General features: G+C 40.0%; 1 long non-coding RNA gene across 3 annotated transcripts in view; it reads right to left on the minus strand.

The window, feature by feature from the left end:
- The window catches only part of LOC140742050 (uncharacterized), an 80,170-nt gene that overhangs the window by 64,003 nt on the left and 2,658 nt on the right, over positions 1-13,509 (minus strand). Inside the window, exon 3 of one of the 3 annotated variants that reach the window (XR_012102198.1) lies at positions 240-1,896. The exons of the other annotated variants lie outside the window; for them this stretch is intronic. This is a non-coding gene — a long non-coding RNA (uncharacterized lncRNA). Of the gene's footprint in view, positions 1-239; positions 1,897-13,509 lie in introns of those variants that run through there. 3 annotated transcript variants of the gene reach the window in all.

Consider the following 13,509-nt stretch of genomic DNA (forward strand, 5'->3'; position numbering starts at 1 on the left):
CCTTGAGCCTAGTAATATAAGCTTTCAGGCTTTGGACCTTCTGCTTAATGGGAGGGTGCAGAAGAGAGAATGCATGCATTTTGTGAATACTCCAAGAGTAGAAGTTGGACAGGGAAATGACGCTGCTTGGATTGACAGGGTAGTTCAGAAGAAATAATTAGCATTCAAGGAATGAAGTTATTTCCCTTAATACCATTATCAGTCATTACTATAGATGATTATTATAGTATGTAGGGTAGTAATTTTGAACTGATAATCTTGTACAGTTGTATTGGCAGACTCAAATTCCAGAGTGGCACGATTACAGCTCCTTTCAGTTCAAGCTAAGTTTATTTAACTTCATTCATCACTGTTCTGAACTGATTTTACAACCTACTGATTTACTTTCAAAAACTCTTTACATTTCATGTTGTCAGTATTACTTTTTGCTGCACAATTTATATTCTTTTGCACCTTGGTTGTTTCTCAGTCTTTGTGTATAGTTTTTTGTAAAATTCAATTTTATTTATTTTCTCTTGTAAACAACTGCAAATAATATTTGATTATTTATCATTTATTAAGATAATTTGATTGCACACCAGGAGCTGACACAGAGTTTAAAAATTCAACAAAAAATGTACAGGCTCATTCATGAACGTCAAAGTTAAAGTGAATTTATTTTTTAAAGTACGTATATGCCACCATTTACTAACTTCAGATGCATTTTCTTGCAGACATTTACAGGAAAGTGAAGGATGTGATAGAATTTATGAAAAACTATACATGAGCAAAGACTACACATTGATAGTTTGTCAATCTGGCAAACTAGCAATAGATCTACATTGTACATATTGTCTAGGATGCTTTGAAAGAAGCTCTTTATTTATGGTTTGCACTGCATTATTTTTTCCTGCTAAATTCACTCTTTTGTGGTAACCATTGGTAATTTAGCCAGGAGTAAGATATGTTAAAGTGCCGGGGTTGATTGTATTTAATGTATTTAAGTAAACTACTTAAGAACTTTTTAAAAGCTATTATTAATGCTTTTGGAGAGAGTGATTTAGATGCATATCATATTTTTACTGAGTTAAGTATTGTATGTAATTAGTTTTGCTACAACAAGTGTATGGGACATTGGAAAAAATGTTGAATTTCCCCATGGGGATGAATAAAGTATCTATCTATCTATCTATCTATCTAATTCAAATAGTGTTGACTGACATTTGTAGATCATGAAGTAATGTAACATTTTGGATCTAATATTTCATTGAAGTAATTCTTGTTGAGTCTTCATGTTTAATTTCCCCTTCTAATCTGAGTATATTTGAAGAAAACTTTCTCACAGATGGATCCCTTGTGAAATGCACTTGCATATTGGTTTTCTAGTGGAGCCGTTAAGTGTTTTCCCAAATACATGGTGCTCTAATATAGGCTTCGGATAAATACCTCATGGAATCACCAGTAACCTTTGTGGAAAATCTCATCTAACACTAAAGTAACACCCCCCATTAAATTATTATTGTGTCTCAGACCTTACTGTTTGACTTATGACAGATCATAAGTTTATAGTCTTTAAGAAGTTCCCTTGATGTTCCCTGACCAATATTACACGTTGTTGTCTCTATATAAGTCAAATTTAAAGGGCTTTTAAAAGCCGAATGTGTAGTTTCTATACCCCACCCAATCAAAATTGCTGAAGTATTGTCTGATGGTACCACAATTACAGCTATCATCTTTTGCTTTGAACTTTAGCCAAACATTTAATAAGGTAAGCTTTTCCCATTCCACCAGAAGCATCCAAAAAAATCCTTGGTTATTTTAAACAGCCTTGGTAATGGTATTCAAGGCACTTCCTTGGTTTTTCACAAAACTTGGTTCTTCTGCTCAAATATCTCCATCTGAAGCACAGCTGATCTCCTGCAAAACCACAGCAGATACATTTTCAGTTTCTCTTAGAGATTCAAGTGGACCAAAGTACTTGGGTTAAGTCCACCCAAGTATTTAGTTGCTCAGAATTAGATCCAAAGAAAAACTCATCAACTTTCAATGGGGATAATTAAAATTAGGCCACCTGGGGCAATTCAAGATTCAAGATTATTTATTATCATACTTCAGTAAAAGAGTGTAAAGGAGAATGAAATAATCTGATGTTACACAGAAAAACACAATAAGGATAAAGAGTGCAATAAAAATACACAATAAATACAAAAACATGATGTACAAATAACTATTATACATATTGACTGATTGTATGTAGATAAAGAGACGCTGGGCGATGTGTATGTAGTGGTGGTGAGAGGTGGTGGGGTGGGTTTATGGTGGAGGTGTTGATCAGCCTGGGGGTAGGGACTGATTTGGATTCATAGAACACTACAGCTCAGAAGCAGGCCCTAGTTTTTGCTGAACCATCGATCTGCCTTGTCCCATCAACCTGCATCCAGATTCATAACCCTCTCATCTATGTACCTATCCAAATTTCTCTTAAATGTTGAAATTCAACATGCATTCACCATTTGTGCTGGCAGGTCATTCCATGCTCTCACCACCCTCTGAGTGAAGAAGTTCTCCTTAAACATTTCACCTTTCACCCTCAACCCCTGACCTCTAGTTGTAGTCCCACCCAACCTCAGTGGAAAAAGCCTGATTGCATTTATCCTATCTATACCCCTAATAACTTCATATACCTCTGTCAAATCTCCCCTTAATCTTCTACATCATAGGGAATAAGGTTCCCTTTCCCAATATTCAACCTTCCCCGATACCTCAGGTCCTCAAATCCCAGCAACATCCTTGTAAATTTTCTCTGCATTTACTTACATCTTTTCTGTAGGTAGATGACTAAAATTGCACACAATACTCCAAATTATGTCTCACCAATGTTTTATACAATTTCAACATAACATACCAACTACTGTACATATTACGTTGATTTACGAAGGCCAATGTGCCAAAAGCTTTCTTTACAACCCTCTATCTACCTGTGGTGCCATTTTCAAGGATTTATGGATCTGTATTTGCAGAACCCTCTGTTCTACTCCATTCCTCACCGTGTAAGATCTACCTTGGTTAGTCCCTCCCAAAGCGCAACACCTCACTTTAAATTCTGCATTGAATTCCATCTGCTATTTTTCAGCCCAGTTTTCCAGCTGGCTCTGATTCTGCTGTAAGCTTTGATATTCTTCTTTGCTGTCTACTGTGCCTCCAATCATGGTGATATCCACGAATTTGCTGATCCAGTTTACCACATTATCATCCAGATCATTGATATGGATGACAAATAACAAAGGACCCAGCACCAGTCTCTGCAGTACTCCACTAGTCACAGGCCTCCCTTCAGTCAGAGAGACAACCATCTACTATCATTCTCTGCTTTCTCTCACAAAGCCAATTCTAATCCTATTTACAGCCTCATCTTAAATTTCAAGTGACTGAGCCTTTTTGATGAACCTCCCACGTGGACCTTGTCAAAAGCCTTGCTGAAGTCCATGTAGACTAATCTACTGCCTTACCAACTTCCTGGTACCACATACAAAGCCAGATTGTCTATCCCTAATCAGTCCCTGTCTATCCAGCTATTTATACATATATCAAATCCCTTAGAATACATTCCAATAACTTTTCCACTACTGATGTCAGGCTCACCGGCATATAATTTCCTGGCTTATTCTTAGAGCCTTTCTTAAACAATGGAACAACATTAGCTATCCTCAAATCTTCCAGCACCTCACCTGTGCCCAAGGATGCTTTAACTATCTCTGCTAGAGCCCTGCAATTTCTGCACTAGCCTCCACAGGGTCTGAGGGAACACTTTGTCAGGCCCTGTGGACCTGTGAATTTATTAACCTTAATTTGCCTCAAGATAGCAAGCACCTCCTCTTCTGTAATCTATATAGGGTCCATGAAGTTGATACCACTTTGCCTCACTTCTGGCCATTCCGTGCCCATCTCCTGAGTAAGTGCAGATCCTTTTGCTCTTAATATATCTGTAAAAGCCCTTAGGACTCTGCTTTACTTTGTCTGCAAGAGCAACCTCATGCATTCTTTTAGCCCTCCTGATTTCCTTCTTAAGTATGTTCTTGCATTTCTTATACTCCATGGGTACCTCATTTGCTCCTGCCTGCCTATACCTGCTATGCACCTCCTTCTTTTTCCTTAATCAGTGCATCAATATCTCTCAAAAACCCTGGTTCCATTAACCTGTTATCCTTGGCTTTTATTCTGACAGGAACATACAAACTGTACTCTAAAAAATTCACTTTTGAAGGCCTCCCGCTTACCAAGTACACTTTTGCCAGAAAACAATCAATCTCGATCCTCATTTGTCAGATCCTTTCTAATACCATCTAAATTGGCCTTTCTCCAATTCAGAATCTCAACTCGAGGGCCAGGCCTATGCTTTTCCATAACTATCTTGAAATTAATGGCATTATGATCACTAGATGCTAAGTTTCCCCCTACATAAACTCTGTCACCTATTCTGCCTCACTCCCTAATAGGAGATTTAGTATTGCCCTCTCTTTAGCTGGGACTTCTATGTACTGATTAAGGGAACTTTTCTGAACAAACTTTCCCATCCAGCACTTTTACAGTATGGGAGCCCCAGTCAATATGTGCAAAGTTACAATCACCTACTATCACAACCTTAGGTTTCTTGCAACAGTCTTCAATCTCTCTACAAATTTGTCCTCCAAGTCCCGCGGACTGTTAGGTTGTCTATAATATAATCCCACTGATGTGGTCATACCTTTCCTATTCCTCAGTTCTACCCATAAAGCCTCACAAGATGAGCTTTCCACTCTGTCCTGACTGAGCACTGCTATGACTAGTAATGCCACCCATCTCCTTTTAATCCCTCACGCTCTGTCACGTCTAAAACAACGAAAGTCTAAAACACTGAGTGGCCAGTTCTGCCCCTCCTGCAAACAAGTCTCACTAATGGCTACAACATCATAATTCCACATGCCGATCCATGTCCTGAGCTCATCTGCCTTTCCTACAATATTCCTTGCATTGAAATATATGCAGCTCAGAGCATTAGCTTGACCTTTTGATCCTTTCTCTAGAACTATCCACTCCTCTGGTTCCTATCTCTCTGCAACTCTAGTTTATACCTACCCCTAAGGTCTAGTGGCCCTGGAGAGAAAGGCTATTTCTGAGGATTATGTTAAGTCTACTTTGCATTCAGAATTCCATATTTCTAGCATGTTTTCTTTCTGCATTGGGTGGAGTATTTATACATTTGATTTGACAAAGCTCATAACATGTATTTGGTTTCCAATTGCTATCCTCAATTTTGAAAATATTGGACTGAAACCTGAAATGATGCATTGTAAATAAGATGTGCAAAATGACAGTGCGGCAGCAAAACAGTAGAGGTTCAGAAACAGAACAGCAGTGAGAGGTAGGTAATGTATATAGTTCCTCTTTGGAGCAAAGGAAGATGGCAGGGGACTTGATATAAGGATGATAAGGATTATAGATCACATGGATAGCCAGGGCTGAAATGGCATAATTTTAAGGGAATTGGAGGAAAGTATAGGGGGGATGTCAGATGTAAATTTTTTTACACAGACAGTGGTGAGTGCATGGATCTCCCTACTGGGGTCATGGCAGAGGCAGACGCATTAGGGACATTTTAGAAACTCTTAGGAAGGCACATGGATGATAGGAAATTGGAGGGCTATGTAGGAGGGAAGGGTTAGATCAATCTTGCAGTCTGTTAAAAGGTTGGCACAACATTGTGGGCCGAAGGGCCTGTCATTTGCTGTAGTGTTCTATGTTCTATCTGATTCAGGAGGATATGCTGTAATGAGTTTGAAATCTGGCTAAGGATCAGTATACATGACAATCAACTGCTGTTATCCTCCTGGTTACAATGGGTCCTTGTAAATTGTAAAGTTGAATTCTAAAGCAACTGAAGCATTGCGAAGTCTCTCATCCTTTGCAGATGATCATATTTCTTATGTTACCTTAAACATAAAGAATGCCTTAATAAGTACAATTGTAGATGAGTGAAGTAAATGGAGAAAAATCAGACAGATACCCTCTAACTGTGTTTCCTTTATTTTGATAGAGAGAGATTATCAGTTTGAGACCTGAGGAGATTAAAATCCATAACTAGAACCATTCTTGATTTATAAAATCATTTGTTCATTCTGTGCCATGTCATATGACATGGACAATCATGTCCTTTCCATGATCCTGAATGTTCATGACTAACGTTTCTACAAAGTTGTTTGCCTTCTTCTGGACAGTGTCTTCTCAAGATGGGTGAACTTAGTCATTATTAATAATCTTCAGAGATTGTCTACCTGGCGTCAGTGGTCGCATAACTACAGTCACACCAGGGCAGCACAGCAGCCTAGTAGTTAGCACAATGCTTTACCAAACAGCATCCCAGGTTCATTTCCCATCACTGTCTGTAAGAAGTTTGAACTCCTTCCCCATGGCCGTGTGCGTTTCCTCTGGGTGCTCTGGTTAACTCCAGTTTAATTAGATGGAAGGATTTTACTTACACACAGTGATCACTTCATTAGGTACACCTGCACATCTGCTTGTTACTGAAAATATCCAATCAGTCAATGATGTGACAGCAACTCAATGCATAAAACATGCAGACGTGGTCACGAGGGTCAGTTGTTGTTCAAGGGTAATAAATATGATCTAAGTGACTTTGACTGTGGAATGAATGATTGTTGACTCCAGACATGATGGTACTCAAGAATCTCAGAAGCTGCTGATCTGCTGGGATTTTCATGTACAACGGTCTCTAGAGCTTACAGAGAATGGTGAAAAAAGCACCCAGTCAGCATCAGTTCTGAGAGTGGAAATGTCTTGTTACTGAGAGAGGTCAGAGTAGAATGGTCAGACTGGTTCGAGCTGACAGGAAGGTGAGAGTAACTCACAGTGGTGTGGGAGGCGAGCATCTCTGTACACAAAATATGTCGAACCTTGAAGTGATGGGCTATCACAGCAGAAGACTATGAACGTACACTCAGAGGCCACTTCATTAGGTACAGGGGGTGCCTGATGAGGTGGCCACTCAACAGCTTGATTTCTTTTGTTATGCAAGGGTTAACATTCTGATTAGTTATTTTTAATATTTTTACTATAAATATTTATTTAAAGTTATTGCCTATTTGTTTGATTACTCAGTAAAATAATTGCTACACCATCTGGCATTCTCTATGACTGGTAATATATTTATATTATATTTATTGAGCTGGTATCCAGGCTTGGATTTCACCAGTAATTAAATGTGCTTAGAGGTTGTGCACAGTTTGAATGGCAGATCCATGCACATGAAGCAGACGTAAAGAAAGCACAACAGTAGCTCTCACTGTTATGACTTTGAGATATGTCACCAAAGACTTACAAATTTCTACAGATGTATGCCGGAGAGTATTCTGACTGGTTGCATCAGAGTCTGGTATAAAACCATAAGATTACAAGAGCTAGCCCAGGGATATAGTCTCAGCCAACTCCAACATGGGCACAACCTTTCCACTTTCAAGGACATCTTCAAGAGGCAGTGCCTTAAGAAGGTGACATCCATCATTAAGAACCCTCACAATGAGGTTCTGAAGAGAGAATTTGGAGAGGTAGGTAGAAAGCTGAGAAGCAGGACCTCCAGGGCTGTAATCTCTGGATTGCTACCTGTGTCACATGCCAGTGAGAGTAGAAACAGGATGATTTGGCAGATAAATGCATGACTGAGAAGCTGGTGCAGGGGGCAGAGCTTCAGGTTCTTGGATAATTGGGATCTCTTCTGGGGCAGGTATGATTTGTACAAAAGGGAGAGGTTGCACCTGAACCTGAGGGGGACCAATATTCTTGCAGGCAGGTTTGTTAGAACTTTTGGGGAGAGTTTAAACTAATTTGGCAGGGGAATGGGAACTGGAGTGAAGGGACTCAGGAAAGGACAGATGATTAAAAAAAAACAAAGATACTGTGCAGTCAGACTGTATGGAAGGACAGGCAGATGATAGGACAAAATTGCAGCCAGCAGGGTGAGTATCAGTGCGCTAGGGATGCAAAAAAGGGGAGCAAATACAATACTCAAATGTTATATCACAATGCATGGAGTATAAGAAATAAGGTGGATGATCTTGATGCACTTTTACAGATTGTCAGGTATGATGTTGTGGACATCACTGAATCGTGGCTGAAGGATGGCTGCAGTTGGGAGCTGAGTGTCCAAGGTTACATGTAGTATTGGAGGGATAGGAAGGTAGGCAGAGGGGAAGGCGTGGCTCTGCTGGTAAAGAATGGCATCAAATCAGTAAAAAGATGTGACATAGAATCGAAAGATGTTGAATCCTTATGGGTTGAGTTAAGAAACTGCAAAGGTAAAAGGACACTGATAGCAGTTATATACAGGCCTCCAAACAGTAGCTGGGATGTTAACTACAGATTACAATGGGAAATAGAAAAGGCAAGTCAAAAGGGCAATGTTATGATAGTCATGGGAGATTTTAACATGCAGATCGATTGGGAAAATCGTGTTGGTAATGGATCTCAAGAGGGTGAATTTGCTGAATGCCTACAAGGTTGCTTTTTAGAGTAGTTTGTCATTCAGCCTACTAGGGGATCAGCTAGACCGGATTGGGTGTTATGTCAAGCACTGGAGGTGATTAGGGAGCTTAAGGTTAAGGAACCCTTAAGAGCCAGTGATCACAATATGATTGAGTTCAACTTGAAATTTGATAGCGAGAAAGTAAAGTCTGATGTAGCAGTATTTCAATGGAGTAAGGGAAATTACAGTGTTATGAGAGAGGAGTTGGCCAAAGTAAATTGGAAGGCGATGCTGGTGGGGATGACAGCAGAGCAGCAATAGTGTGAGTTTCTGGGTATAAATGAGGAAGGTGTAGGCTAGATGTATTCCAAAAACAAAAAAATACTCAAATGGCAAAGTAGTATAACCGTGGCTGATGAGGTTATACTATTGTAATGTAAAGGCAAAAGAGAGGGCATACAACAAAGCAAAAATTAGTGGTAAGATAGAGGATTGGGAAGCTTTTAAAAGCCTACAGAAAGGAACCAAAAGAATTAGAAGGGAAAAGATGAAATATGAAAGCAAGCTTGCAAACAATGTCAAGGTGGATAGAAAAAGCTTTTTCAAGTATATAAAAATAAAAGAGAGATGAGAATGGATATAGGACCACTAGAAAATGAGGCCAGAGAAATAATGGGTGAAAATGCAGATGAACTAAATGAGTATTTTGCATCAGTCTTCACTGTGGAAGACACTAGCAGTGTGCCAGATGTTGAAGGGTGTGAGGGAAGAGAAGTGAGTGCAGTTACTATTACAAGGGAGAAGGTGCTTGGGAAGCTGAAAGACCCAAAGGTACATAAGTCACCCAGACCAGATGAACTGCACCCTAAGGTTCTGAAAAAGGTAGCAGTAAAGATTGTGGAGGCATTAGCAATGATCTTTCAAAAATCATTGGATTTTGTCATGGTTCTGAAGTACTGGAAAATCACAAATGTCACTCGACTAAGAAAGGAGGGAGGCAGCAGAAAGGAAATTATAGACCAGTTAGCCTGACCTCAGTGGTTGGGAAGATGTTGGAGTCAATTGTTAAGGATGAGGTTATGGAGTACTTGATGACATAGGACAACATAGGACAAAGTCAGCATGGTTTCCTTAAGAGAAAATCTTCTCTGACAAACCTGTTGGAATTCTTTGAGGAGATTACAAGTAGGATAGATAAAGGGTATGCAGTGGATGTTGTATATTTGGATTTTTAGAAGACCTTTGACAAGGTGCCTCACATGAAGCTGCTTACCAAGTTAAAAGCCCATGGTATTACATGAAATTTACTGGCATGGTTACAGCATTGGCTGATTGGCAGGAAGCAGAAAATGGGAATAAAAGGATCCATTTCTGGTTGGTTGCTAGTGACCACTGGTGTCCCACAGCAGTCAGTGTTGGGACTGCTTCATTTTATGCCGTATATGGATGATTTGGATGATGGAATAGATAGCTTTGTTGCCGTATTTGCAGATGATGTGAGGATTGGTGGAGTGGCAGGTAGTGTTGAGGAGACAGGTGGGGTGCAGAAGGACTTAAAAAGATTAGGAGAATGGGCAATAAAGTGGCAAATGAAATACAATGCTGGAAAATGCATGATTATGCAATTTGGTAGAAGAAATAAATATGCAGACGTTTTTCTAAATGGGGGTGAAAATCCAGAAATCTGAGATGCAAAGTGACTTGGGAGTCCTTGTGGAGAACACCCTAAAGGTTAACTTACAGGCTGAGCCAGTGGTGAGGAAGGCAAATGCAATGTTAGCATTCATTTCAAGAGGTCTAGAATACAAGAGCTGGGATGTGATGCTGAGGCTTTATAAGACACTGGTGAGGCCTCACTTTGAGTATTGTGAACAGTTTTGGGCTTCTTCAGAAGAGGTTCACAAGGATGATTCTGGGAATGAATGTATTATCATACAAGAAATGATAGCTCTTTGTGCTGGAATTTAGAAGGGTGAGGGGGGGATCTCATTGAAACCTTTTGAATGTTGAAAGACAGAGCAGATGTGGAAAGAGTGTTTCCCGTGGTGGGAGAGTCTAGGACAAGAAGGCACAACCTCAGGATAGAGGGGGAGAAACAGAGATGTAGAGAAATTTCTTCAGCTAAAGGATGATGAATTTGTTGCCACGTGCAGCTGTGGAGGTCTGGTCATTGGGTGTATTTAAGGCAGAGATTGATAGGTTCTTGATTGGCTACGGCATCAAAGGTTATGGGGAGAAGGTTCCGGGGAGAAGGCTGCGGAATGGGGCTGAAGAGGAAAGCAAAACGATCAACCATCATTGAATGGCAGAGCAGACTCAATGGGCCAAATGGCCTGGTTCTGCTCCTATGCCTTATGGCTTATTGTATTCTAGGCCATGCTCTTTTCTCAGAACTTCCATCAAGGAGGCAGGACAGGATCCTGAAGACCAATACTCAGATTTAGGAGCAACTTCTTCCCCTCTGCATTCAGATTTCTGAATGGCCCATGAACTCAAGAATATGGTTATACTTTTTATGCAGATTTTGTACAGATTTGTAATGTACAGATTTTTCTGAATTTGCACTGTACTGCTGCCTCTAAACAGCATATTTCACATCACATGTCAGTGATAATAATTCTGATCCTGACCCCTTAATTTAATTAAGATTCATGGAGTCATAGAGTAACATAGCATGTAAACAGGCCCTTCCGACTAACTTGATCTTGCAGAATCTAACCTAGACTGTATTTGCCCACATTTGTTCCACATTCCTCAAAACCTTACTTATTAACAGTCCAAGTGTCTTTTAAATCTTGGCATTGTACCTGCCTCACCCATTTCCTCTGGTGTCTGCTTCCATATATGTACCAGCTTCTGTGCGCAGAAGTCCCCCCCTGAGGTCCCTTTTAAACCTTTCCCTTCTGACCTTACATCTACGCCCCCTACTTTCCCAGGGAAATATGTATGTCTCTCATGACTGGATACACTGCTATGCACTTAAAGCACAGTAAATGGTTTTCTTTAAAGTGTACCAATTGCCTGTTAAGTTTATGATAAATGATGACAAACTGACAAGCTCCTCAGTACCATTTTCGAACATATTTTTTCTGCAGAACCATCCTCTAATGATCTGAGGAGCAAGAAAAAAAGCAGTAGGGAATTTGCAATTGCCTTTGATTTAATTGGAGGTTAGAACTGAGGGACTGAACTGTTGCAGCAGAGCAGCGAATCACTTGTTAGCAAGACTTCCAGCTGCACTCTTCAACTGTTAAAAAAAGATTCCCACAAATTTGCTGAAAATGAAAACAGATAACTGTGTAACTGCAAAATTAGGACGTCTGGAAACAGAGTGAACAGGGTAATGATTATATGATAAAACTATGAAATAATTCCTGAGGAATTCAAATTGAAAAATGGTCTGATCAAATTCACTTCACTGCATAAAGTTAAACACAGAAAAACAATGGAAACAGCCAAATGTTGGAATTCATACCACAAAAATATCAGTCGTTTTATCCCAAACTAATTAAAACATTTAATCTAACAAGGGGCTGACCAATAGAGTATGGGGTCTGACTGACTGGTTGGCAAAGCAAATACCTCATGTGCTTTTTTCTTCAGAAAACAAACAGACTTTTTTGGAGGTTATGCTTTCAAAAGTGATCACCCACATTCTAATAACACAACAGTATAATAGCCATACCATTCCTTCAATACCTTTGTATTACTGGAATGTGGGAGCAGGTTTTGCAGTTCAAACCTGTTCTACCATATACTGAGATCTGTGATTTAACTCAATACACCTACCTTTGCCCTATAACCTTACATACTTTTAGTTAACAAACATCTTTTCATTTTGAGATTTTAAATTACTATTGTATTTAAAATAATGAATTGTACTTTTATTTGTGAAAGTCAAACATATCTTCCATTCTTCATGTATTCGAGTGTTTCATAACATCATTTTAAAATGATTTTAAGACTTCTTAAGCCAAAGGAAATCAAAATCAATAGAGAATGTTTCTTCATTTCTATGTTATTAGTTCTCTTAAAAAGTAAAAGAAAGTTGCCCAAAATGTAAGGTTTTAGCATTTCAAGTTTCACACTAGAGCCCACTGAGTTCTATGTGGAGTATTCTAATTAGACCCATTGTCCCATGACCTCTCTTCATAACCCTTCAAATGCTTTTCTTTCAGGTACATATCCAAATCAATACACACTAAATGTTGGAGCAACTCACCTGGTCAGGCAGCAGCCATAGAAATGAATAAACAGTTGAGACATTTCAGGTCAAGACTGTTCTTCAGGAATGGAATGAATGAGGAAGACAACGTATAAAGAGGTGGGGGAGGGGAAGAGAAATAGCTAGAAGATGACAGGTGAAGCAAGGGGGGGGGAGGAACGGTAAAGGGCTAGAGAGGAAGGAATCTGATAGGAGGAAGGGATGTAGGAGAGGTGATAGATTAGTGAGAAGAGGCCAGAGTGGTGAATAGAAGAAGAGGGTAGGGGCAGGGAATATTTTTTACTAGAAGGAGAAATTGATATTCATGCCATCAGGTTGGAGGCTACCCAGATGGAATACAAGGTGTTGCCCCTCTACCCTGAGGGTGGCCTCATCATGGCAGAAGAGGAGGCCATGGACTAGCATGTCAGAACTGGGATGGGAATTGGAATTAAAATGTTGGGCCACTGTAAAGTTCTGCTTTTGGCAGATGGAACAGAGTTGCTCTATGAAACTGTCCACCAATTAACGGCGGGCTTCATGAATATAGAGGAGGCCGCAGTGGGCGCACCAGACACAATAGACAACCCCAGCAGATTTGCAGGTGAAGTGTTGCCTCAGCTGGAAGGACTGTTTGGAGACCTGAAGGGAGGTGAGGGAGGAGGTGAATGGGCAGGTGTACATTTTGGCCCCTTGCATGGATAAGTGCTGGGATGGAGTAGCAGGGCGGGACAAATAGACAAGGGAATGATGGAGGGAGCCATTCCTGTGGAAAGCAGAGAGTAGGGGAAGGAAAAGATGTGTTTAGTGG

This window comes from Hemitrygon akajei, chromosome 19 (genome assembly GCF_048418815.1).
Source record: "Hemitrygon akajei chromosome 19, sHemAka1.3, whole genome shotgun sequence".
NCBI classification, from domain to species: domain Eukaryota; kingdom Metazoa; phylum Chordata; class Chondrichthyes; order Myliobatiformes; family Dasyatidae; genus Hemitrygon; species Hemitrygon akajei.